This window comes from Choloepus didactylus, chromosome 3 (assembly GCF_015220235.1).
Source record: "Choloepus didactylus isolate mChoDid1 chromosome 3, mChoDid1.pri, whole genome shotgun sequence".
NCBI lineage: Eukaryota > Metazoa > Chordata > Mammalia > Pilosa > Megalonychidae > Choloepus > Choloepus didactylus.
In genome coordinates this window covers 124370277-124397689 of record NC_051309.1, presented here as the reverse complement: position 1 = coordinate 124397689, position 27413 = coordinate 124370277, and the positions used below count along the sequence as shown (strand labels likewise).

The following is a 27413-nucleotide window of genomic DNA, read 5'->3' as shown; positions in this document are numbered from 1 at the left end:
CTATATTTTGAAACATCTGTTTTTTTTGTTCAGAACACTTAGACTTCACTTCCATCCAAGTTCTTTAAGATTCAGCACTTTTAAAATCCTTTTATTATGCTGCCTTTGGTCATTTTATCACAAGATTAATCTGCATGTTCACCTAATATTGGTTTTACTGATTCTAAAATTCAAAGTCTTTTTTTCTTCTCCTTTAAATATTTCCTCTCTTAATTGAGTAGTATACACTAAGTGGAATTTTCACTAGATGGTTCTGTTGCCAATTTTATGTGGCCAATATCTGGGACCAAAAGATGCTGTTCCTATTTTAAATTTGAATTATTACTGAGAATTTTCATTACACTAAGATTGCATTAAATTCATAGAACTAAAAGAAAAAGCTGTATATTATGTTTACAAAGTATATATTTGCCTCAGGGCTTTAAAGAAAATAGAATGCATTTGTTTGCATTGCCCTTAAAAAGCAGAATTGAACTTTAAACTGGGAAGGACTGATGAAATATCATTAGTACAAAATAGAAGTACAAAATAAGTAAGATGTTTCCACTTTCAACGCATACTAAGAGAGAAGGCCAGGTCTTTGAAGCAGATTGCTATAAGCTTTTGCCATGCTCTCTTCCCTGAGTCCTATTTACTGAATTAAGATACTATATGTCTTGACTTTCAGCACAGAGACATAGATACTTTGGTGGTCATCAGACTTCTGCACAGATTCCAATTCTGCCACTTATATGTCTTAAACCTCTGTGAAATGGGGATAACATTGCTTTCTAATGGTTGTTCCAAGAATAGAAATTGTTGTTGGTTCATTGCTGGACATATAGATAACACTCAGTAAGTTATACCTATTATTATTGAATCTATACTATTTTAATCTTAGCTTTGAACATAGACTTCAACCATTGTACCAAGATGTGACAAAGCTGTTTTCCAGCATTTGTATCAAACTTCTTAAAAATGTCTGTCTTTGTTTCCATAAGTCTTCCAATTGAGTGCTGAATGGCTGATGCATCTGGACCATGCCCTAGTTCTATTGAGGTTCTTACAGGAACCGCATATAAACAATAATTTTGGGGTAAAACTCAGAGACCTGCCTGTCCTTTAGGGGACTGGCCTTCTTTAACCTTAGATCTATCAGCCCTTCTAACTAGCTGTCACTCAGGCCTGTACCTTTTCTTAACCCTCTACTGCCCTCTAGTGACTACTTTCAGCACTACCTCACCCAGCAGTTCTGGATTACCTGGGTTGAGAGATAAGAACAGTTAGATGAATTGAGGGTGCACACTGGATTCAGTTACATGCCATATTTTAAATGTCAATATGTGTCAAAATATTAAAAAGCTATCATTAAAGTCATAAACAGCAAGAATATCAGAATATTGAAGACATGTAGTATCGCAATGTCAAAAAAGTTAAAAGTTTGATTGTGGTACCCTGAAAAAAAATTCTACTTGGTTATGCATTTAGTTGCTATTGAGTAATTAAGTAAGGGATTGGTGATCATTAGGAGCTGCCTTAGGTTCACTGAGAACAAATCATGCCCCCAAAATACCATTTAGTCAGCATAGAAGTTATGGGTTTACCCAGTCTCAGTTTCAACAGGGCCTGTAGTTAATGATCCTTTTAAATTAAAAAAGCAATAGAATGGATGGTAGTAAAGTTAAGTAAAAAGTTGAGCAGGCTATTCAAAGTAATAAATCAAAGTTAACCTGAGGGCTGGTCTCCAGTAACATTTCATGAGACTTTGTTTTAAGTGAGTTCTGTCCCTTCAAAGTCTTTAACAAATGATTCAGAGAAGACATATTTACCCATATTAACAGGGGAGGAACAGCTAACATACTGGATGACAAAATCAAGTATCTTCTAGATCTTTAACTGGCAGGAAGAGTGAGAGAAAGCATCAAGAAAATGGAAGGCTCTCAGTGTAGATTCACAGAATGAGCCATTTTTCTAAAGAAGCAAGAAACTTGGCTCAAGAACAGTTTATATGGAAAAGAATAATAATCATGTGGGTTTTTAACTGCCTGCAAGCTCAACCATGTGCCAACAATGTAATGTGCTGCCCAATAAGCTAATATGAGACCTAATGAAGTGTAGACTTCAGATCAAGAAAGGTAATAGTCCCATTGAACTTTGCACTGTTCAGACCACATCTGGAGTATTATGTTCAATTCAAAGTGCCAGATTTTAAGAAGCTCACTGACAAACTGAAATGTGTGCCAAAGAAGGGATCTGGCAACATCAGGGCTTGAGGATTGGCTGAAATAATTGAGATGACTCAGGAACGTGGTAACTGTCTTCACATATTTGAATAACTGTAATGTAGAAGAGATTCTATATTTATTAGGATTCCAGACATGCAGAGCCTGGATAAATCCAAATAAGAGCCTTCTATCAGCAAACTCTTCAGAAATAAAATGAGCTATCCAATAATGAAGCATTGAACTTGCCATCACTAGAAATGCTCAAGTAATAGCTGAATAGCTATAGGAGTAAGTAATGAGTACAGTTCTTTCTAGCTTTATTGTTTGGGGTTTCTAAAAAATTTCTCATAAAGCTTTAACTTTTATGATTCTGGTTACTTTCCCTCTTTTACAGTTGTTGCTTCAAACATGGAAACCTTAATTTATTTTTTCTTCTCCAGATCCCTCCTTCCATTCCATAGTCTTGTGCAGATTTGGAAAGGAAATGCCATAAACAGAATTACAGGATTTCAAGGTCAAACCAGTATGCCAGTGCTCCAACTATATGCAAATTTTTATGCTGTCGTCTCAGAACAGATTCCAGAGAAAATAATTCCCATTCCTGTGCTTAGTTATGGTAAAGTCAGAAAAACTTGGCCTCACAATGTGCAGACCTTTACTGGTTGGCTATAAAAATAAGAGAACACAGTCACTTTCCTCTAAACCTAAGAAGCTAATGTACAATATATTGCTATTCATATTACAGAACAAAATCGATACCTTTTGAATCCCTCTCCCTCTCTCTTCCCCTCCCTCCCTCCCTCCTTCCCTCTTCCTCCCTCCCTCCCTCCCTCTCTCTCTCTCTCTCTCTCCTGCTGTCTCTGTCTCTCATGATTTATCTCAAAGCTGTTGCATAATGTTTCTCAGAGAAACGATTTCGTGTGTCTTAGAGAAATGACTCCTGTGTTTCTCTTAAGCTATTTCCTTATTACCAAACCAAACTGACTGCCACTTCCAGGGCTCATCTGGCTGATGTTCCCTACATCTGCTGTGTTAGGAATAGCTTTTCCCTTCACCAGCTGGACATAAAGCAATGGTGGGGATGCGGGGGGTGGGATGGGAAGCAGGTATTGGGGGACGTAAAAGGAATGAGGGGAATAGAAATTTCCTTTCTTCTCTGTGATGGGTTTCCTTCACAGTGGCACTGGACAGCTGAGATCACTTCAAAGAGAGGGAAATAGGGAAGCAGTTCTTTCGAGTGTCTCCATTCACACAGCACAATATTTCTAGCCCCATGTAATCACTTTTCATGTTGCTAGAATTTCTTTGTATTTCCTGAGAATCTATACAGTTAGCATCTGTGTAACTCTCATTTTTCTGGACCGCCAGAGCCTTGGCATCTAAAGAGTCTGACACCATTTCGAGATTAAAGGTAGGGAAAACCTAGAGGAAGAAAAATCCCCCAGACCTTCCTTTTTCTTTTCCTCCAAAGGGCCTTTTAAAATCAAGTAGAAGAGAGGGCAGGAGCATGACAATGATCTACTCACAGCATTGTTGCAAGGCATAAGGGGCTAATAAAATGATTGTGGAGAGTAGTAGTACTCTCTAAATTTCAGTGATTAGATCATCAGCTTTATCTTTTTATGCCGGAATTTCTTCATATTTAAAATAACACTATAAAATGCTCAATGAAGACCATGTAGAAAATTTGGGATGCTCATCCACTATAAAACATAACATATTTAAATTATCTTTAGTATCCTAGCATTCTTTTCTTTCAGTTATAGTGTTTTATGTTCCTAAATGTGCCATCTGATGTGCAGAGGAGGGACTTCTGAGTGCAGATCATTGGGTGTGCCTGCGTGGTTGTACTTGTGCATAGTGATTTGAAAGTCATTAAAAGCTAGCAGTTACATTTAGGTTTTCCTTTCATTTTAAGTTGGAGATCAAGCACAGTCCCTTTTGTTTCCAGTTCTAGGAAAGCCTAAAGGAAATAGATAAGAAAAAGGAGAAAAGGCATCTGGAATAGACTGAAGGAATAAACTCCTGTGCACTTTTTATTGCCTTTCACACAGTGGAACATGGTTAGGTGTGACTTACTCCTCCATCATTTAAACTTAACCATCCCAATAACCACAAAGATGTCTTTTTTTTTTTTTTTTTTTTTAACCAAGTGGACAGGGAATGAATCTTAGGGGAAAAATACTTAAAGAATAAATGGAAAGTATTTTGTGAGAAATTGGTTTCCTAAATCACTCTGCTTGCAATATGAACAGATTGAGATTATAAGTAAGCCCCTGAAGATACTCTGTTGATGACAGAATTTTTGGTTTAGAGCAGAAATAAAAACCATGAGGAAATTGCTTGAGAGAATTATTTTTTCTTTTCATTAGAAAGAAAAAATTGAAGGATAAACAAAATGCAAGTATGGTTTTTATACCTGTTTACATAAATGTCAGATACATAAAGGTAAGCTGCACTAGAGATTTAATATGTGACTGGAGCAATGGGATTTTTGATAGTAATTAAGCTAGTTTTCTCAGCGTTATAACCTGTTTTTTGAAAGAATGACCAAAACTAATTCTTCCACAATGCGAGTGTCTTAGGAATCATTCCACATGCACTCAAGCACAAGAATGGTATAACCCAGCTCTCTACCAGTCAGTTATAAACCTATTGAAAGTTTACTTCTTTCTCTCCTGTCACATTATCAAAAAAGGTTATTTTAAGGGAGAACACCAAAGAACTAATCACAGCATAGGAGTTTCTGTTTAGGCTTCAGAAACGTCCCTTGATTTTTAATGTATTACTGTTATTCTTGTTAACATAGATTTTTCAAAAGTTAAAAATATTACTTTCATCCAGATATGAAATAAATGTGTCAAAGATTTCATTAAACTCAATTAAGGAGAGAACTGTTAAGATGCCAAGGCTAACTCAAATGAGAATTTGGAAAAAGATATATAAATAATAAAGATTGCTAAAATAAATTTGCTAATTAGTGCAAAACTGGCTAATATTCATAGGGAAATAAACTATAATGTTTGGGGTCATCTTTTCTATTGGAAAGAAATTAGCTACATCTTTATTGAACATTTATGATGTTATGGATATGAATCATATGAATTATTCTCAATTTTCTACAACTTTAACTTCTACCCCCACAGAATTGTAAAATAGTCAGTCAATAACAATACACATATGCCTAACAAACTGATAATCCCACTATTCCCTGAAAGGACTCCCAGCAACATATTTTACCCATTTTCCAGGTCTTGGACTCATTTCTGCTTGACATGATACATAATTTTATTGGATAAGTTGGTTTTACCTTTTCTTGTTTGTTAGTTTGTTTTTTAGGTAGTGGATCCCTTTTGGTGTTTACATGACTCTAAAATTATGAGATTATTTTTCTTGAGGAAACCTTAGATACTACCTACCTGATGAATAACTATTGATTAATGCAGTAATCTCAAACTCTTAAGACGAGAGTGTTGATTTTTTTGCATGTTCCATTCCTAGCTTTCCCATCATTCACACAGTTGCTTAAGCCCAAATCTTAGGAATCATGTGGGCCCCTGTTTATCTATCTTCCCCACTTCCAGATACACATGCCCACACAGATACATACATATAAATACACACATACACATTAACCCCCGTCTAGCTCTGTCATATCTGCCTTGCAAAGCATTTCCTAAAAATGGCTTCTCTGAATCTCCTGGTTCCAACCCACACTCCAAGCCAAATTCATCACTTGCCTACTCTTTTGCAGCAGCATTCCTATTGTTTCCTCTTTTACCACCAAAATTCCATTTGCCACAGCTCAGTCAGAGATATTTTGAAAAACTTAAATTAGATCTTGTAACTCCTCTGCTTAAAACTTTCTAATGACTTCACCATTTCAATTAAAAAAAAAAATCCAAGTTCCACAACATGGTCTGTAAGGCCTGATATATTCTGGCCCCTCCCTACCTCCCTGGCCTTCATCTTCCCAGATTTTCTGTGCTCCAGCCTCACTGTCTTTCTCTCTGTTCCTTGCCTATTTATCTCATTTCAGCCCTGAGACTTTGCATTCATGTTCCTCTACTTGTGTGATTTCCTCCCAGATCTTCACTTGACTGGATCCATCTCACCCTTCAGTTGTCAGATCAAATGTCACACCCTCAAAGAAGCCTTCCCTGTCCATCCTACTTAATGTAACATCCTTCAGTCAGTCTCTACTGTTAGCTTGTTTTGTTTTGTTTTTCCTACTAGTTATCACTTCCTTCATTTTCTTATTTGTTAGTTGGTCTAATTATTCATTATCTGACACCTTGAGGAGTGAGAAATATGGTCCCCTGTTTACTCTAGGGCCTGGTCCAGAGTAATGTTCAATTATTATTTGTTAAAAGAAAACATAGGTCAATCCCACTATAATGTGTTTGAAATACTTACCCAGGAATTCTACCTCAGCTTAGGAATCCAGACTACTACCTGTGGTGCAGTAGAACATCACAGAATGGTCCTCAGACCAACGATGGCTCCAGTCCTCCCTGCTACAGTAGAACACAGGGTGGGCAGGGATTCCCTATGTCAGGCTATGACAGATACTGTAGGATTAGGAGCCACGAGTCAAGTCCACGAATGTGAGCTAAGGTATGAAACACTGATTCAAGATCACATGTGCCCCAGGAGAGGAACAAGAGAAGGGAGAGTTAAAATTGGAGCCAATGGCAGATGCTGCCTCCCCTCTATCAAGTTTTAGAAAAGTGTCTGAGTATCTCTGCCAACCACAGCAATGAACTTTAGCTAAAATGAGGTAATGACCTTCAGAAGTTGACAATGTCCGAGTTTGGGGAAATGTGCTGGGATCTTCTGAAAAGATTCAAATTCTACCCTTATGGATCAATACATTGTGATTCTTAAAAGAAAGATGCATTGAATTATTAGTCGTTACTGGTTTTTAGTACCTAGATACATTTCCTACTCTTAAGGCAAGAAACTTTCTTCACATACATCTGTTAACTGCATCAAAGTATTAGCAATTAAGGAGTTCCAGTTGACCAAGATGGTGGTGTAAGACACTCCAGGGCTCTGTTCCCCCCAGATTTTTTGAAAAAAAAAAAAAAAAATAGCAAAACCTGGGAGAGCCATCTTCCTCAAAACTCTGAAAACCATTAAAAGGATGCAGTAACTGGGTCAGTGCCAAGTTAAGAAAACACAACTTAAAAAACTGGTAGGAGAAGTTCGCAGTATTCTTACTGGCCCTTCCCCAGTCCCTCCCCAGTATGATGAGTGACTGGCCTGTGTTCCCATTGTGGGTTCCTAGCCCTGTTCCAGAGGGAGCAGAGTAACCCCTGTGCACATACTGTGGTGACTATATGTTGGCACCAGTCTATCGGGTGGCAGCCTGAAAACCTGAATGAGTACACTCATCCCTGACTTCTCCTCTCAAAATTTGCCCTGCAGTCAGAAACGGTTTGCAGATAGCAAGACCAGGACCCAACCCAGGTTCAGAAAAGACTGAGGTCCCTGCACTTTCATCTCAGGCTGAGCTTCTTGATAGGAGGGCTAAATTCTGGATGAGAGCACCAGCCAACACAGAGCCAATTTGCAAAGACTGGGAAATGTGTTTTTACTTTGGTTTGTTTTTGTTAGCTCTTGGCACTCAAATAAATCTCTGTCATATCACTAGCAGGATACACATTTAAGGTGGAGACAGCACAGAGAATAAATCCCAGAGTTACCACATTAAAATATTAAAATGTACAATGTACAAGAAAAGATTACAAGATAAGCAAAGAAACAGGAAATGATGGCCTATTCAAAGGAACAAGATAAAAATTCAGAAACCATCGACAAAGAAGAACAAACTTTGAACATACCAAAGACTTTTAAAAAAAATGGCCTTTAGTATACTCAAAGCGATAAAGGAAATCAGGAAATCACTGAACGAACTATATGTGAATTTCAAATAAAAGAAATTTTAAAAGGAAACAAACAGAAGTAGTGGATTTGAAGTTCACAATGAAAATTCCCTAGACCGTTTCAAAAGCAGTTTACAGCTGGCAAAAGAAAGAATAAACTTGAAGATAAGACAATTCAAATGATTCAGGCTGAGGAGCAGAAAGAAAAAAAAATGGAAACAGCAAACAGAACCTATGAGCCCTGTGGGACATCATCAAGCATATCAATTTACAGAATATACAGTATGAAAGAACCAGAAGGAGAAGAAAGAAAAAGGGACAGAAGGAATAGTCAAAGAAATAATGACAGAAAATATTCCAAATTTAATGAAAGACATGAATGTACACATTCAAAAAACCCAGTACTCCAAATAGGATAAACTCAAAGAGAACCATGTACATACACATGGTAGTCAAACTGTCAAATATCGAGGACAAGGACAGAGTACCGAAAGCTGCAAGAGAAAAACAACATGTTATGTACAAGGGAGCCCCAATAAGATTAAGTTCCAGTTCCTCATCAGAAACCATGGGGGGCAAGAAGGCAGTGGAAAGAAACATTTAAAGTGCTGAAAGAAAGCAATTGCCAAACGCCTTTTTTATATCGGGCAAGATTTTCCTTCAAAAATGAAGGAGAGATTAAGACATTTCCAGATAAACAATTGCTGAGGTAGTTTGTCCCTATTAGACCTACCTCACAAGCAATGCTGAATGTGGAATTACATACCAAAAATACTATACAATCCTATTGGCATGTATAATTACCCTTATGGTTACTCAAACCAGAGGTCTTTATTTCTTTATGTCACTTTGTTGCATTGCCTAGTGTCCTTTCTTTTCAGCTGACTGATTCCACTTAATTCTGAGATGCCAAAGAACCATAAACTGACTTGCTTACTTGTGTAAATAAGAAAATGTTTTCTGAGCAACTTGCAGTGTCCTTGGAAACTCTAGTGCATTTGTATTCAGAATATGAGGTGTGCTCTCATGTGGCTGTGTAGGTCATATTTATTTATTCATTTATTCTTTCTAGAAATATTTATGAGCCTATATATTGTCTTGGAACTGTGAGGAACATAGAAGTTCAAATGTAGAACTGAAATGGAAAGATACATTTGCTTTCTATTGATGAACCTCAAAGGCTACTCAGCCTGTCCTCTTTCCCTGCAATCTGGAGATTGACTTCAGGGAGGACATTGTGCAAATTGGAAAAGAACAAGAAAATCGATTGTGGAAAGGGCCTCTAAGAACCTTGTCCGAAGAATAATCTGCCTTAAACACAAATCCAAATTCAAGAAGTATGCATATTGGCCTATCAGAAATTTGGATTTAATGTAAGAATATTTTTTCTCATCTTAAATTTGTAATCTATATTGAATTTACTCTTTAATGTAACTCTAAGGAGCTTACAGCCAATCCTAGGCAAAGTTGTAAAGTGGCTGAAATCCATCTTTGTTAACTCCTTTTCCTTTATCTGGGTCCTTAGTTTATTATCCATATTTACTAGGCATTCAGGATTTTCCTGCTACTCTGATTCCATTGGACCTAAGTTTTAATAAGATTTTTAGTGTTCTTGTGTGTCACTGCAGGAGATTAGCATGAGTTGAACAATTGCTGGGGAGTGGAAAACTTATAGCCTAAAGCATGACTTCTGTGACTTCAGAATCTCTAGCCCTTGCACAGAGGAGATATTAAAATGAACGGATCTTTGCAGTACTGCTGAAATCACACTACAAGTAGAAAATGTTGATAATCAGTGTGTTATTTATTGACTGGACATAATTATTTATTAACGAATAATGGTGTACCCATTTTATAGGGTTTTTTTGAAATTCATTTTGTGTGTGTGTCTGTTGAATTCTTCAAGCTTATGTATTCGTAGATGCAGTAATATTCTTTTTTCACAAACTTCAACGCAGTATAACTAAAAGTGGGAAATGTGAACATATGAAGAGAAGATATTAAAGACATGTTAATATTTCATTTGAAATAACCAAATGCTTATTGTATTCTTAGAGATGTGTGCTTTTCTTACATTTTGCTTCATTATTATTCTGTATTTATGAACTGCAAAATTAAAATGGTTTGATATTCAAGCTATAATAAAATATACTTACCTCCATGATTAATGACAATGCCCCTCCAATTTTTTTTAGATTAAGGAAAGCCTATAGTGAATCTGATTCTGATTCAAAAAGAGTTCATGCCATTTTCTTCTGATAGCTATGTTGTTTGGTTATATTATTTCAGGTTAGTATAAAGAGTAGAAAACTAATAAATTAGTATTTTAAGAATTAGTCCATTTTTTCTATTAAAAATGTTTCTTGTTTGCAAGGAAGCATTCTCTAATCAATTCAAAATGTTTAATGAAAAAATTATGTTTCTGGGTTTATCAGTTATAGTTGGGAACAACATATTATAGTCTTCATTTTATGACCTGGGGCTAAAGACACAAAATATAGTTTTTGTATTCCTTATCTGATTCTAGTTAATAAGCCCCATGCGGTGTCCTGCCCAATGTTATATAAGCAGTGATATTCCTCAGTTGTTGGTGATGAGTCCATTTTAAGGCACCCTTCTGCATTTGTGATAGCTACTTTATTCCATTCTCCACTCTACAAGGCCTCCACATTCATACACCCACACTGTACTATTTCATCCCTGCTCTGAGCCAGGCCCTGGGACAGGCACCAGCAACGCAGTAATGAAGAAGTCAGAGAAAGTTCCTGCCTGTGTGGAACTTACATTGTAGTGGGTTTTAAATGGGGAGAATGTAACAACCCAGTAATTTGAAAATCCTGGTAAATAAGATCATTTCAAATTATGCTAAGCAAAAAATACACAAGCTGATTTAGTAAAGAATGCTATTCAGCATTCAATATTCATTTATGCATGTATTCATTCAATTTATTTATTTCTTAAGTAGCTATTATCTACACCAGAAGTTATAAACTCAGTTGCCTCCAGGACTTGTGTGAAGCAGCTACCTCATGGAAGTTATAGATGTGGTTTTCAAATATTCTTTACATTTTTTATTGGCCAAATCAAATTCCTCTTTGGAATATATCTGGCCCACTGCTGCCCACTGTGAGAAGCCAATTTGCTCCTTTTTGAGGTAGCAGAAACTTTCTTTTTCTTTTGAACACCTTTGTGATCCATGGACATACATATACACAACATCCCATCTTTCTTCCTTTCCTTCCCTCCTTCCTTCCTTCCCTCCCTCCTTCCTTCCTTTCCTTCTTCCATCCCTCATTTCCTCATTCCCCCAATAATCTTTAATGTGTCAGCTTTTTTTCATCAAGTGCTGTACCAAGTGGAAAACAAGGAGGATAAGACCCAGACTCTACCCTCCAATAAATTATTATCCATATGATGGATTAACTTTTCCATTATCTTTCTATCTATCCATCCAGAATTAGTTTCCTCCTCTTTACAACATCCAAAGAGTTTTCTATCTCACAAATTTTTCTATGTCTTATCTTCCTTTCTTAGCTTTTTATTTCTTAACATATCTTCATATCAATATCAGCAAAGGTGCCTTATCCACAGAAGTTGCTCAATACATGTTTATTACATGAACTAGGAAAAGGTCAGATTAAGTTGGAGCAGCTGTTCATGTGAGCACAGTGCTTTCATAGATTGGGGCACCATATTTTGCATTTATTTACATTCTTACATTGAAAATTATGATGAGAAAATGGTCAGTACATTTTCTAATTATTTGGTTTTATTTAACATTTTTATTCCCTCAGTTGGCATCCTTAGTTATTTACACTTATAAAGAACATTTAAAATAAAATTTTAAGTTTTCAAACACTGATTTTCAGAAGGGAAATAATATGAAATCCAGATACCACCAATTTTAGGGAAAGTGTCAGAATCATGGTTTATACTTAGGATAAATGGGAAGTAAAGGAATAATAGTTGAGCAAGCAGTCAAAATAAGGAAATAGATAATTCCTAATTTAGGTTTAAATGAGAAAACTCACTTTGTTTGCTGCTACTTCTTGGGCCAATTCACATTTTATTATAATAAAAGATTATAAACTCAGAGTTTTGGAATACACAATTTTAAATCATTATTATTTTGAATCATTTATTTTTTCAAGGAGGGGAGTAAATAAGGAGTTTGGTTTGGGTTGGAAGTTTGAGGTGTATATTAGAAATTCAGATGCAGTTATTAAATAGAAAATTAGATATAAGAAACTGAAGTTCAGAGGAGAGCTTACATCTGAAAATAAAACAGCAGATATTAGAAACCAGTAGACTATATGGGATCTAAAGATGAACCCTGAGCCGTTCAGGGCTAAGAGGGCTGGTGGATGAGAAGGAATCAAAAAATGGATACTGAACAGTGAGGTAGGAAAATCAAGAGTCTTCTGGAAGCTATATGAAGAAAATGTGTAAAGGAAAAACAAATGATCAATTGTAAAAATCTGCTTATGGATCAAATGAGATGACTGAAAATTGACCATTGGATTTAGCAATATGGAGGTCACTGGTGATCTTTTAGTGGAGTGGTGGGTATAAAAATATTTTAGAATATGTTCAACAGGGAATGGGAGAGCAATAGCTTGAGATGACAATTCAACAATTATCTACAACAATTTCAGGAGTTTGACTATAAAAATGAAACCAAAGGGTGGGAGGAGCAGTACCTGGAAAGGGAAGTAGGGTCCAGAGAACGGTTTTTGAGGTAGAAGAAGTAACAGCATAGTTGTATGCAGATGGGAATGGTTCTGAGAGACAAAAATTGCTGCTGCCGAAGACAGAGTGAGAATTGCTGGACAGAGTTCTTGAGTAGGCAAGAGAGGGTGAATCTAGTGCACAGGTGAGGGACTGGTCTTAGCCATGAACTTGGTAAGGAAAGCAGAGTGCATCAGCACAGATGCACAGAGGTGGTAAATTGGTAGCTTGTGGAAGCTAGAATAGAATCTGAGTGATTCTGTTTCATGTGTGAAATAGGAAGCAAGTTCATCAGCTGAGAGTGAAGATGAGGGAAGAGGTGCTGGAGATCTGAGAAGAAGACTATGGTAAGAAATATTTTCTAGGAGAGTGGGAGAAGTAACAAATAATGGTAATAAAGTAGGATATGTGGCCAGCACTGAGGGTCCACTTGAGGCTAGTGATCACAACTTTAAAATGAGACCAGTATGCTTTGTTTTAGGTTTTTCTCCAGGAATGGTTTAGGCAGATAATGTAGGATTCAAAGTCAGTATTTATAGGGAGGAAGAAAAGAGAATTGTTTGGATGTGCCAAGAAAATGCAAGTGGGATATCCACCCATCTTCCAGGCACAGCTGGGAGAAGCCTGAGAGAGAAAAGATCTGCCACGTGAGAGGGCTACAAGGGATGGACTAGACAGCCAGTTTTTGTGGTGGCTGAAGAAAAGAAAGGTCACGTTCCAAGAAGAGATTAAATATAAAGGGACCTTTGCCTCTGACTGGTTGAGAGTCACTGTGGTATGGGGAGGAGTTGGAGATGGGGGCAGAAAGAGGAATGTACAGAGCCTTAGGGGAGTTAGAAACTGAGACATGAGGAGACTGGGTTTCATCTGGTAAGTCATTCAAACAGGGAGAAAGGGAAAAAGGGGATTAGAGTTGAGCCAGAGAGTGGTAGGGACCTGTCAGTCTTGTGGGAGTAGGTCTTCCCAATAGCAAGCAGAGTTGATAATATGCTATTGGAAAATAATTATGTTTAACAAATGAGATAGCAGTTTGAAGGTTCATATGTGGAAAGGCAGAATGTGAATAAGAATAGGTTCCTTAACTTTTGCTAGAAAATTCTGCTTTGGAACATTTATAAATTGGTGTAAGTCTGTGGAAATTTAGCCTATGCTGACTCTCACCTTGTAAAAGAAAAACTTGTTTAGAGAATGATTCTGCAAGTTGGGTTCTGTCAACTCTAGACAGATCCAGGAATTCATAAGATGCTTTGTCATTGATTTCTTGGGCAAATCTGTAGCTTCACACAATATGATTTATAGATTAACTTTTTATTCCTTGATAATTCCCTTCAGTTTTCTAGATTCTAAGCTTCACCAGTAATATTAAGCTTTACCATGGCGACTTAGTATTTTCTGGGTCAACCAATTTTCTGGTCTGTGCAGCAGATTTAATAATTTATAACTACATTTATACTCTTAAATTCCCTTGAATTTAAACAACATTAAAACAACATTACATATGAAAATTAGACAATTGCCAGCTGTCCAAATAATATTGAGTTGTTTAAGTCTCTGAGCTAATTTCTTTTTCTCTCATTTCTTGCATCCTTTCTTTTTTTTCTCACTTTCAGGCAGATTCTCCTCATTGCCACTTTGAAATTGTGATATTTAGTTCCAGTTATTATCTATCTGTTGGCTTGCCTTTAATTATCATCATTCTTTCTTTATAAGGATCATGAATTTTATTGCCTGTGTTTACATTTCAGTTAGTTTTGATTAAGACATTAAATTACATTTTAATTTCTCCTGGATCAAGGTATTTCTTGCTCTTCAATTTGATTGAATTTTTATTTGTTTATTTGTTCTTACAGTTATTACTTTTTTATGACAAATATTCAGAATCCCTTGGCATGAGCTCTTGTTTAAATGAAGTTTCCTGAGAGGAAAAACATATTTAACCTCTTCCCATTCAAAAATAGTCTAAAGATTATTTTTCATCATGACTAGGTAAAACTAGTGTCTCAGAGACATTTATTTAAACAAATCTCAGTCACATAATAAAATAAGGGATGGAAGAAGGACATGGGAAGGCACACCTGTTCTTTCTTGGATGGCTTTATTTTCATTACACTCACCTCTAAGCAGGTTGAAACATTTCATTACCCTTTCACAGCTCAGTCAGCCTCCCTCTTCTCCATCCTCTTTTGCTTTAGTTATCTCATTGATTCCTTTCTCATTTTCTTTTGACTTTACCTTGGTCCGGGTAGGTCCAAAAAGAGAGTAATGATGTTAAAGAAAGGAAAAATTCATTCTTACTACTTTTCTTCTTGCCTAAAATGCTACATTTAGGCCAAAGTGAAGCCAGTTATGCTATCAACAGTCTTTATTTTTATGCATATTTATTTATACTTCAATTGGCTGGACATTTTCCAACAATAGTAGAATTAGGAACATGTATTGACCATATTGAAAAATCAGGAAAAAAAAGCATTATGGAGTTGAACTTTCCAGTGTGAAGACGAAAAGAACACACAAGATGAAATAGGGATGCTTATAGGTGAGACTTGCAGGTTGATTGCTTAGTTTTACAGGGTGACATTTAGCTTTTAAGTTTTCATAGTTCAGGGTCTGTTACTCAGGTTTTTGGGTACTGCATTGAAAACTGGATCTTTTCTCAGAGTTAGATTCTTAATAGATAGCCTCATAAATAAATTCGTATATATACATCACTGATTTATTAACCTGAAATACAAATCCTCATGTGATATGGAATTCTATTGTGTTGAAATAACTGTTGCATTCATTTTCTGCTGTATAGGAAGCCAAATTATAAGGAAAACCTGGTTAGTGAGCATAGACCTGGTGGAAATGCTTAAGATCCAATTGTTTTGTGGTTTCTAAAGTTTTGTTTTTTTTTCTTTTTACTGCAAACAACTTTGAATTAAAAAATTAGCAAGTGCTAATATACAAATATTTAATATGCAATATAAGCAATAATATTTCCCATAGCCAAAAATTTTTAAAAGATGATAAAATAAGTATAAATAGTGCTTCTAATATTTTCTCTCTGCCCTTTACCTATCCTGAGGTGGGTTCATACAGTTTGGAGACCTCTATCCTAACACTTGCATCTTTGCTATAGAGATAAACCTGCCACAGCTATTCAGCAGATTCAAGAGTTCAATATTCATGGTACTCAAACTACAAAGTACTCTGGGAAACGCAATAATAACACTGCTTCTCTGACTTCTTTTCCTGAGTGACTTTCAGATCATTGGCCCTCATTGTGAATTACACATTCTCTTTTTCATATGCTTTAACGTCATTGGTAATTAACAGTGGATGTCTCCACGAAATGACTTTTACAAATACCCCAATTCTTCCCTAACAAGGTTAATTTTGTAGTTTTAATCTCACAGGGTACATCTTTTTTCTTCCTTCTGAGTTTGTGTGGATGCTGCTTTCACGCACACCCTCACAGCTGCCCACAAATTGTGTTGGCTGTAGTGAAGCTAAACTTCATTCTGTGGAATTTCATCTGATTGATTAGTATCATGAATTGAATGTGTCCTCCCAAAGATCCCCAGCCCTGTGAAAGTGAGTTTATTTGTAAATAGGGTCTTTGAAGACGTTATTTGTTAAGATGGGGCCAAACTGGATTAGGGTGGGCTCTAATTCAATATGGCTGGTGTCCTTATAAGCACAGAAAATTTGACACAGGAAGAGACAGAGACAGACAGGGAAACAGCCATGTGCCAGAGGCACTTTGAGTTATGCCACAGATTGCCGGCCAGCCACTGCCAGAACCCTATAGATTTTGAAGGAAGCACGGCCCTGCCAGACTCCTTGATTTCGGACTTCTAGCCTCCAGAACTGAGACGAGAATTTTTTATCATTTTAAGCCATTTAGTCTGTGGTACCTTCTTACAGCAGCTAGAACAGCTTTAAAACTACAGAGTTCTACTGGCAAAATCATATCAGCGACACCCCAGTTAGACACTTTTACCTAATCTTTTACCACACAAGACCCTTTTTTCTATATGCCCAGGTCCTGCCTGCCATATTAAACTACTTTAAATTCCACCAGTGTGCCTTTTCACATCATTTAGCCTCTGCTCTGGAAGGTCTTTTTCCACCCTTCTACACCTTTCAGTTCTGCATTCAGGTCGCAGCTTAAATATTTCCTCAGGGAGTATTTTCTTGAACTTGCTTGAATATTTGAGTCCCCATATCACCCTGAGTCGAAGTTACCTGGACATTTTCTTTATCCTTTTTTGTTGGGCTGCAGACTCCTTGAGGTAAGCTACTATGTCTTATTCACCATTGTTTAAGCAGTACTGTGTTGGAGAAGGAAAGAAGGAAGGATAGAAGAAAGAAAGGAAGAAAGGAAACAAGGAAGGGAGAGAGGGGGGAAGAGAGTTAATTATAAAATTAAAGAGCTCTGGATATATTCTTCCAACTTTAAACAGAAAGAAGTAAATATTTTCTGGAAAGTCATCATAATATGAAAGATAGGGACATAAATTTGAAATCCTCCAGTGATGACATAAAATAAAAACAAATTATCTCTGTTGCAAGCTATTTATTTCAATATTCCTGCCTGATTTCCTTCTTATGGTGCTTTTAGAATTTTATATCCCTTTGATATGTAAATTTGAGACGTTTTCATTGCTCTGAGAATATAATATTTTCTATTTTATTGATTATAAGATGCCATTAATGGTTAAAACAATATATTAAATAAATCCATATTAAATATATAAGTTATTGTAAAATACTTCACAATTTTAGAATTGTTACATTATTTAAAATGTACATTTTAGAATGGGGTAATATGGTAATATTACCAACATGGAAAACTAAAATTGTTGAATGTTTACAAAATGCCAAGTATTTACATACATTGTATTACTCAAAACAACCCAATGTAGTAAATTCTACTATTGTTATCATATTACAGATAAGGAAACTAAGACCAAAGAGGCCAAGTTCAAAGTAGAATTTGAACCTAGGCAGTCTCGCCTAGAGAGGTACAGTCCGATAGAACTTTTCCGATGATGGAAATGCTGTGGACCTGTGCTCTCCAGTACATTGGCCACTAAGCACATGTGACTATAGGACACTTGAAATGTGTCTGGTGTGACTGAGAAACTGAATTTTTTATTTTATTTAATTTTGATTAATTTTAATATAAAGAGCTGCATGTGGCTAGTGGTTACCATTTTGGGCAGCAGAACTCCAGAGCCTAATTCCCAATCGCTATATTCTGTCATCTTCCCTACTTTTAAATAGCAGCAATGTAAATTGGATGTTGAAAAGGTACATGTCATAGACACTGTTTTAGCTTTGCCCCTAGTTAAACCTGTGTTTTTTCTTTTGTTTAAGAAGAAAATGAAAAAAGGAGCTAAAGAACGATAACTTCCCTGGTTTCCTTTTTTTATCCAGTAGTGGAGAGAATCTAATGCTAATTAAGGTGTGGCTTTGGCATCTCATATGCCAAAGTAATGCTAATCACAGAACTGTCTACAACTTTCACCCTGAAATGAAACTTAACCTTCTTAATTTTTGTTCTAATGCTTTCTGTTGAAGAATAAGTTGATTTCAGTTAATTCTGATCCAAGTAAGTCTGAAGATTAACAGCAGTTGTCTCAAAAAATTATCTTCGATATTATTTATTTCCTAAAATTTCAGGAAATGATGGTACCATTCAAGAGTAATGTTTCTAAGACACATTTAAAGGCATCTCTTTTTTTATTCCAAGTAACAGTTCATTCAACATTTTTGTATGTAGTACAACAAATTTTATTGTTCTAGGGAGTACACTGGAAAGGCATTTGACTAGTAAAGTGAATTGCTTTCATATAATCAAGCAAAACTGGCATATTTAATAAATCACTAAATAGAGCATTCTAAATTAATATTACATTGTTTCATGGTATTTTAAAACTCCTCAATGACATTTAATTATTATGAAAACCTAAAGTACTTTTTTATTTCCTATAATGTGTGAGTAAAAGTATGAAGGCTGCTCTAAATATCATTTTCCTCATAATTAAAATATAATGGTGATTGATAGCAATTTACTCTATCCTTACTTCCATCAGATAACTTCAGAACACATTTAGTAGTTTTGAAAAAATAAGCATAACAATAAGGTTGACGGTATGATGTTATATTACCCACACCATACTTAAACATAAAACAATAGGTAATTATGGTAGAATAATTCAAATATTTGTTAATAATCCTCCCATTTATACTTCAAATATGAAAATTAAGTGTTAAATTACATTTCTGCATTGATTTGAAACTATTAATTGATACTATTTTAATTGAATAATAATATTTGATTTGAATTGGTTTCTAACTGCACACCAAGAATTTCAACTTAGTATTTTCCTAACATGACATCTTTACTTAAAGCTTGAAGTTTCATTAAGCAGAGGGCTGTCCTGGGAAAGAGAAATATAGATACAGAAATGTTCCCTGGATTTTTTAGTGTTCTTCCCTATAATACATACCACTCTCTGTCATCACAAGCTCTGATGTTGACACTGCTATCTTTCACATTCAAATGGTGAGGTTGAATGACAAGAAAAAAAAAATAACTGCCCTCTCTGCATTGCACAAACAAGATAGCTGTTATCTGATTTATTTTTAAAATTTATTTATTTTGAGAATTCATTGATATTTGCCCATTTGTGTAGACTCATTGTTCACTTAAAGTTTTCACCAAGGAAAGTTGTACACCAGGCTGTCTGCCTATTGCTGTGGTGAAAGATGAACTTTTATGTTGTATTTGGGTTAGAAACTGCTGAGTGCAGCCTTTATTTCAAAAGTTGGCAAAGAAGAAAGCTGGACTTGAAGCAACTGAAGCTTTCTCACTAAGAAGAGAAGCTTTGTGGCCACTTTAATTAACACAAGACTGGTGAGATTATTCCTAGAGTGGCAATAGTAATCACTACGTTGGTAGTTTCATTTACAGCCTAGGTGAACAAAATTTCCCTTAGCAAGGCTGTTTAAGCAGCTTTCCAGTGTCTGGAGCCCTGAGCCTCTTGGTTAAAAGCTACATTCTGACAGGTCAGACAAACTTTGCAGTTTCAGATGAGTAACTCTGAGAGCCTCTTATACCTTCTCAGTAAACATTAAGCTGAGGAGCTATCATCAAAGGTAAAAGAAAAAGAGCATGTACAAACAAAAAGTGTTAACAAAAGGACTTGCACACACACACCCTACCCCTCCATCTCTTAACAGCCCCAGTGCTTTGTGCTCTTCCTTTTATTACCAAAATGAGTAATACTCAGCAGTTTATGAAAGTCACAGAGCACTTATGTCAGCAAGATTCTTTCCCCTCAAGACTTTTCAGCAAATACTCTTGTGTCCTATAGTTTCTTTTCATTTTAACCAAAGTTGACTCAGAATCTGAAGCTTATAATTTTTATTTCTACACTCTGGTCTCGGGGAGTTTCGGAGTTACGATCTTTTGAAAATGAATATATGTATATATGTATGTGTGTATATATGTGTGTGTGTGTGTATATATATATATTTCAGAGAATTTTTAACAATACTCTGCTCACTCGCTCTTGGATGAATCTAATTGTCTTCATACAGTATCAGCACATGACCAATCTATCCACCCATGTCACTGTACTAAACTCTGCTTTAATGTTGGTGGTCAGGCTGGGCTCCAGTATCTTTGAAGAAATTTTTCCTTCAGTTTGTTCCTTGTCTGTCTCCTCCAGTCCCGACCGGCAGCAGCTCTCTCTGTAAAGAGGTCGCAAAAATTCTTTTGGTTTCACATGAAGCACACAGGGTCAAAGCCGTCAGACAATAGGACTTTCCACAAATCCTTTCTGCTTAACTCCTTCTCCAATCTTGGCTTGTACTGAAATGGTGGCTGGGTTCCATGTTTGGTTACATCCTCACGTTGGGTGGTAGCTTCTGGGGTTTCACCCCCTGGAAGCCTAGAGTTTTTCAGGCCATCAGTTTCTGGTTTCTTTGAAACCAAGAGTTCATTTCTCAGCTTATCTCTGTCCTCTCACATTTTACTATAAGCTGCAAGTAAAAGCCCGGCTACTTCTTCTATATTTTGCTTGGAGAACTTATCAGCTAAATATTCCAGGTCATCACTTTCAAATTCTGCCTTCTATCCAACACCAGGACTCAATTTTGCCAAATTCTTTGCCACTTTAAAACAAGGATTGCCTTCCTTCCAGTTTGCAACAACATATTCATCATTTCTGCTCAATGCCTCATCAGAAATATCTTTAGAGTCTATATTTCCACAATCTCTTCAAAGCAGTTTAGGCCTTTTCTATAAAGCTCCTCAAATTCTTTCAGAATCTTCCCCTTATCCATTTAAAAAGCTGTTCCAACATGTTTGGTATTTGCAAACTCAGCAGCACCCCACTTCTCTGGTACCACAATCTGTTCCGGTTTGCTAATGCTGCCAGAATGCAAAATACTGGAAATGGACTGGCTTTTATAAAGGGGGGTTATTTGTTTGCACAGTTACAGTCTTAAGGCCATAAAGTGTCCAAGGTAACACATCAACAATCAGGTACCTTCACTGGAGGATGGCCAATGCATCTGGAAAACCTCTGTTAGCTGGGAAGGCACGTGGCTGGCGTCTACTCCAAGTTCTGGTTTCAAAATGGCTTTCTCCCAGGATGTTCCTCTGTAGGCCGCAGCTCCTCTTCCAAATGTCATTCTCAGTTGCTCTTGGGGTGTTTGTCCTCTCTTAGCTTCTACGGAGCAAAAGTCTGCTTTCAACGGCCATCTTCAAAGTGTTTTTGTAAGCTTCAGCTCCTGGGCATTCTTTAGAGTGTCCCCCTTGGCCGTAGCAAGCTTGTTTCTTCTGTCTGACCTTGTATAGGGCTCCGGTGAACTAATCAAGGCCCATGCTGAATGGGCGGGGCCACGCCTCCATGGATATGATCTAATCAGAGTTATCACCTACAATTGGGTATCTCTGTGGAAACAATCAAGAATTGCAATCTAATCAACACTAACATGTCTGCCCACACAAGATTGCATCAAAGATAATGACATTTTGGGAGACATAATACATTCAAACCAGCACAGAAGGCATAGTAAAGGACAACTTTTATTGCAGTAAAGATTAATAGTGCTTTCTGGGAGAACTTTCCCAGACATAGCCAAAAATCTATGATTTTCAGAAATTGGGGCATATTTCCCAGGGTCATAGATGCAACATTTGTGTAATATTTTGGAGACCTATCTGTTATTGTGTGACTAAAGAATAAGAGAAGAAGTGCACTGAATATATCAGCAGAGGTTTATCCACCTGGTAGAGGAAATAAATACTAAAAAATGATATTAAAGCACACCAAAGAGAATTTTGAGGAAAAAGTTTATCTCCAGTAGAGTATATTAAGAAGCATATATTAAATTAATACTGGGAGGTTTGACTCAGGCAACTAATAGATTTGTTGGTCTTTGTTTATAAGTCATCACAGTTCAGCATACGATAAATATTCTTATAAATTCAACACCCATCCTCCTTTTTGCAAAGTGTCCCCTTTCAGAATATCCATTTTTTTGAGAAAAAAAAAAATAAAGCTGAGTAATTGGAAAGTAACTTGGATCTCCCTATACTTCAAAGTAGATTATTTCACTAGATTCCTACATAAACGTTTAAAGAAACCAATACATTCATCAAGTAAAAGGTTAAAGAAGCAACTCCATGAACATAATGTCACTTTGATATTTGGAAATTCCGATCTCACTACCAGAAGGAAGAAAGAGAATGGGCAGGATACTATTTCACTAGTCCCAAGCATTGGTATCATGTTTTGCTTTGGTTTGGCTTTGTTTTCATCACTTGCACACAAAAGAGCAGTAGGAAGAAGAGGGAGACATAAAGTTGAAGAGGTGGTAGACAAGGAGGGCAAAGGAAGAAAGAAGCTGTGCTACCAATTTGTTATAACTAGCATTTGTATGAAACTTTATAATTTACAATAAATTTTATATATTTTATTTCATTTAATATTTGATCAAAAAAAGAAGAAAAGAAAAGAATCTTGTGGAGTTCTTATTAAGACTTCTTTCTACAAATGAAGAGACAAGGTTTAGGTTAAGTGGCTTGCTCAAGGTCATTCATCTGTAAGGAGCAAGATTCAAATCCAGGCATTTTGATTTCTAATACTGTGGACTTTTCTATGTATATCACTGGGTAGGCTGAATTGTTTCCACAACACAGGCTGAAAAAATTCCTATGATGTCAAGCCTTTAGGCAGACTGTCCAGGGATAAAGTATGGCCTTTACTATCCCTCCACCAACTGATTTCTAAGAACTATAAGGTATACTTTTTCCCCACTTATTACCTGGAAAATGGGTAGTTGCCTTACAACAAGATTTTGAGCTGTGGGCTCACACTGACCACCAGGGACAAACGTTTTGCAGAAAATAAAGAAAAGAGCTACCAGGAACAATTGAGGTAAAAACTAACTGTGAGCTTTCCAGTTAATTCCCTTTCCAGTTTATAAGCAGTGACCTACCATAAGGAAAATAATCTGCCCATAACAAAGATTAGTTTTCACTTTACTAGTTATTTTTTAATAACTTCTCAGGAAGGGAAAAATGATCTTCATTATAATGTGCTCACCAGATACTTTTCATATTCAGTACTGACAGAAAAGAGGAAACTAACTTCACCTGTAGCAAGGGGGATAAAGTTCAGCTGCAATAAAGACATTCTGATAGTGAGCCAAGGTGGGTAGAATTTCCTTTCCTAGGGTGTGTTTCAAGGCAATATGTTTTATCTACTAGAGATCATTGGGTATATTTATATTTAGTCTTTATTTCCAGTTTAAAAATTTATTATTGGGAAGTTCCAAGGACGATGGTGGAGAAAGGAGCTCCATGACTCAGTCCTGCCACCAAAACAACTATTAAACAGACAGGAACTGTCTGAAACAACTATTTTGAAACCCCAGAGGCCAGACAAACACTGCACAGCATCCAGGGAAGAGCAGGAGGAAGGGACTGATACATTATGGTAAAGAACTGTCAATTGCTATCTCTGTGTAGTGCTTGCCAGCACCCATCCCCCCACCTCCCAACAGCAAGGAGCTGCAGGTCCAGGCCCTGGCTAGCTGCTGATGACATAAAGGGACATAGAAGTCCACTTCAAGAACAGAAGCGAGCACAGCCCATCAATGATCACAGCCTATCAATGATCACAGCTTTCGATTAGTGAGTTTTGATCACTGGGTCCCAGGGCTGAGGGCAGCTATTGTTTCAAAACTCTCTGGAAGTTACCCAGAGTGATTTACATATTTAACACAATCCCATTCAAAATTCCAACAGCCCCTTTGCAGAAATAAAAAGCTAGCAGCAGCCATTGTTTCAACCCCACCCTGAAGTGGCAGCCATTGTTTCAACCCTTCTGGGACAGGGGCAGAGGTAGTTGAGATTTAAAGACACAAGTCTCCTAAGGGCTGCAGTGGGAAAGTTGACTGAAGGGCTGCATTTGCTGGGCGGGCCAGAAAAGCTCAGCTCTGGGCTGCCGTCAGAGAATTTTTGGTGCCCTTCTTGATCCCCTCCATAGGGCACTTTGGAGCAGGTCTGTGCTCCCTTTGTGGGTCCTGGCCCTGTTTTGGCTAGGAAAGACCAAATTGGAAAGTCCTCCCCCAGGGTGACCCTCCTCCAAGAATTTGCCTCCAGGCAAAAGCAGTGTGAGACCACAAAAGGAATGTAACAATCTATAGAAATAGACAGTCTAGGATGAAGGCCTGCCAGTTTCAAATACCTGGGAGTTCTGTCTCCTGCAAAGCAGAGGAGGCAAACAAACTTGTGTAAACAGGGAACTCCAAGACAACTAGCAAGCAAAGGACAGGACAAGACAGAGGCCCAGAAAGACAGGGAAAACTCTGCACACTGTATGTACCTAGGGCAGACCTTCCTGATCAGAAAGCTGATGCTCAAGAAGATCTCTGTCTCATCACCAGCTAGTTACAAAACCAAGAAACAGACATCCTAGAGAGTAATTCTCAGAATTAACATTTTAAAATATTAAAATGTACATTGTGCAACAAAAGAATACAAAACAAACAATGAAACAGGAAATGATGCCCATCCAAGGGAAGAAAATAAAGACAGAAAACACCAACAAAGAAGATGAGAATGTGAATATACTGAACAAAGCCTTTAAAAAATGATCTTAAAAATACTTAAGGAGATGAAGAAAAGTACAAAGAAAGAACTAAAGGTTATCGGAAAACAGTTAATGACCAATATGAGAAACTTAGTAAAGAGATAGCAATTTTAAAAAAGAACTAAACAGAACTACTGGAGTTGAAGACCACAATAAATGAAATGAAAAAGTGCCCAGGAGGGTTTCAAGAACAGCTTGGAGCTGGCAGAAAAAAGATTCAGTGAATTTAAAGACAAGACACTTGAAATGAGGCAAGCTGGGGAGCAGAAAGAAAAACAAAATATTGAAAGTGAAAATAGCTTAAGACAGCTAAGGGACACCATCAAGTGCACCAATAAATGCATTGTGGGAGTCCCAGAAGGAGAACAAAGAGAAAAAGGGGAAGAAGGAATAGCCAAAGCAGTAATGACAGAGAACTTCCCAAACTTTGCAAAAGACATGAATAAAATATGCACATCCAAATGCTCAGAAAGCACAGGCTAAACATGAAGAAAAATACACCCCATCATATACTGATTACACTATCAAAAGCAAAGGACAAGGAAGGAGTTCTGAAAGCTGCAAGAGAAAAATCAATGTGTTACATGCAAGGGAGTTCCAGAAGACTGGGTCTTGATTTCTCATCAGAAACCATGGAGGCAAGAAGGCAGTTGGTTGGAATACTTAAAGTGATGAAGGAAAACAACTGCCAAACAAGAATTTTGTACCAGTGAGACTGTCTTTCAAAATTGAGGGAGAATTAAGACATTCTCAGGTAAACAAAAGCTGAGGGAGTTCATCACCACTAGAGCTGACCTACATGCAATGTTGAAGAGAGTTCTTCAGACTGAAACAAAAGGACACTAGATGGTGGTTCAAAGCAGCATAAAGAAATAAAGGGAACCATTTGGATAATTATAAATGCCAGTAGTATTGTACTGTATTATTTGGTATGTCATTCCACTTCTTACTTCCTATAGGTGCTAAAATGCAAATGCAGAAAAAATGATAAATCTTGGTTTTTGAACATGCAATGTACAAATAAAAATGGTGAGGGGATAGAGAGTATAGGAAAAATATATGTGTGTGCTATTAAATATGTTATTAAAGTTGGTATCAAAACAAATACGATTATTATATATTTAGGATGTTAACTTTTAACCCCATGGAAATCATAAGGAAAACAGATTAAATATATATCTAGATAGAAATGAGAAGGCACTTAATATGATATGACGCAGAAAAGCAAATAAATATAAAAGTAGACTTTTACAGAAGTGAGGGACAAAAAGGTATAATATTTATAAAGGCTAAATAGCAAAATGGCAGAAGAGAGTTCTGTTTTATCAGTAGTGACTTTAAATGTAAATGGATTAAACTCTATCGTCAGAAGTCAGAGATTGGCAGAATGGATCAAAAAGCATGACCAAACTATATGCTATCTGCAAAAGACTCACCTTAAAGTCAAAGACACAAGTAGGTCAATGAAAAGAAAAAATGAAAAATCCACAACAAAGCTCCTAGAACTAATAAATGAATTCAGCAAAGTGGCAGGGTACATGTTCAATATCCCAGAATCAGTAGTGTTTCTATACACAAGCAATGAACAATCAGAAGGAATCAAGAAAAAAGTTACATTCACAATAGCAACTAAAATAATCAGATACCTAGAAATAAATCTAACCAAGGATGTAAAAGACTTGTACACAGAAAACTGTAAAACATTGCTAAAGGAAATCAAGGAAGACCTAAATAAAGGAAAGGACATTCTGTCTTCATGGATTGGAAGATTAAGTACTGTGAAGATGTCAGTTCTACCCAAAGTGATTTACATATTCAACACAATCCCAATCAAAATTCCAACAGCCTCTTTTTCAGAAATAAAGCCAGTCATCAAATTTATAAGGAAGGATAAAAGGCCGCTAAGAGATAAAGTCATGTTGAAAAAGAAGGAAGTTGGAGGACTGACGCTTCTTATCTTAAAATATATTACAAAGCCGCAGCAATCAAAACAGCATGATACTGGCACAAGGACACACTTATAGACCAATGGAATAGATTTGAGAGCTCAGAAATCAACTCTCACATTGATGGCCAACTGAATTTTGACAAGGTGGCAAAGACCATTCAATTGGGGAAGAATAGTCTCTTAAACAAATGTGGCTGGGAAAACTGGATCTTCATTTGCAAAAAAAAAAAAAAAAGAGGAACTCTACCTCAAACCATATACAAATATCAACTCAAAATGGAACAAAGATCTAAATATAAGAGCTAGAACTATCAAAATCCCAGAAGAAAATGTAGCGAAGCATTTTCAGGACCTTATATTAGACAATGGTTTCTTAGATTTTACACCCAAAGTACAAGCAACAAAATTAAAAAAGACAAATGGGACTTCATCAAAATCAAAAACGTTTGTTCCACAAAGGACTTTTTCCTGAAATTAAAATGAT

At 36.6% G+C, this 27413-nt stretch overlaps 1 protein-coding gene across 2 annotated transcripts in view; it reads left to right on the top strand.

Annotated features, from left to right (window-relative positions):
* ARSJ (arylsulfatase family member J) overlaps nucleotides 1-27413 on the top strand; it is a 70103-nt gene that overhangs the window by 29297 nt on the left and 13393 nt on the right. The window contains exon 2 of one of the 2 annotated variants that reach the window (XM_037830534.1): nucleotides 13100-13167. The exons of the other annotated variant lie outside the window; for it this stretch is intronic. The gene's annotated coding sequence lies outside the window, so the exon portion shown is untranslated. The remainder of the gene's footprint in view (nucleotides 1-13099; nucleotides 13168-27413) is intronic. 2 annotated transcript variants of the gene reach the window in all.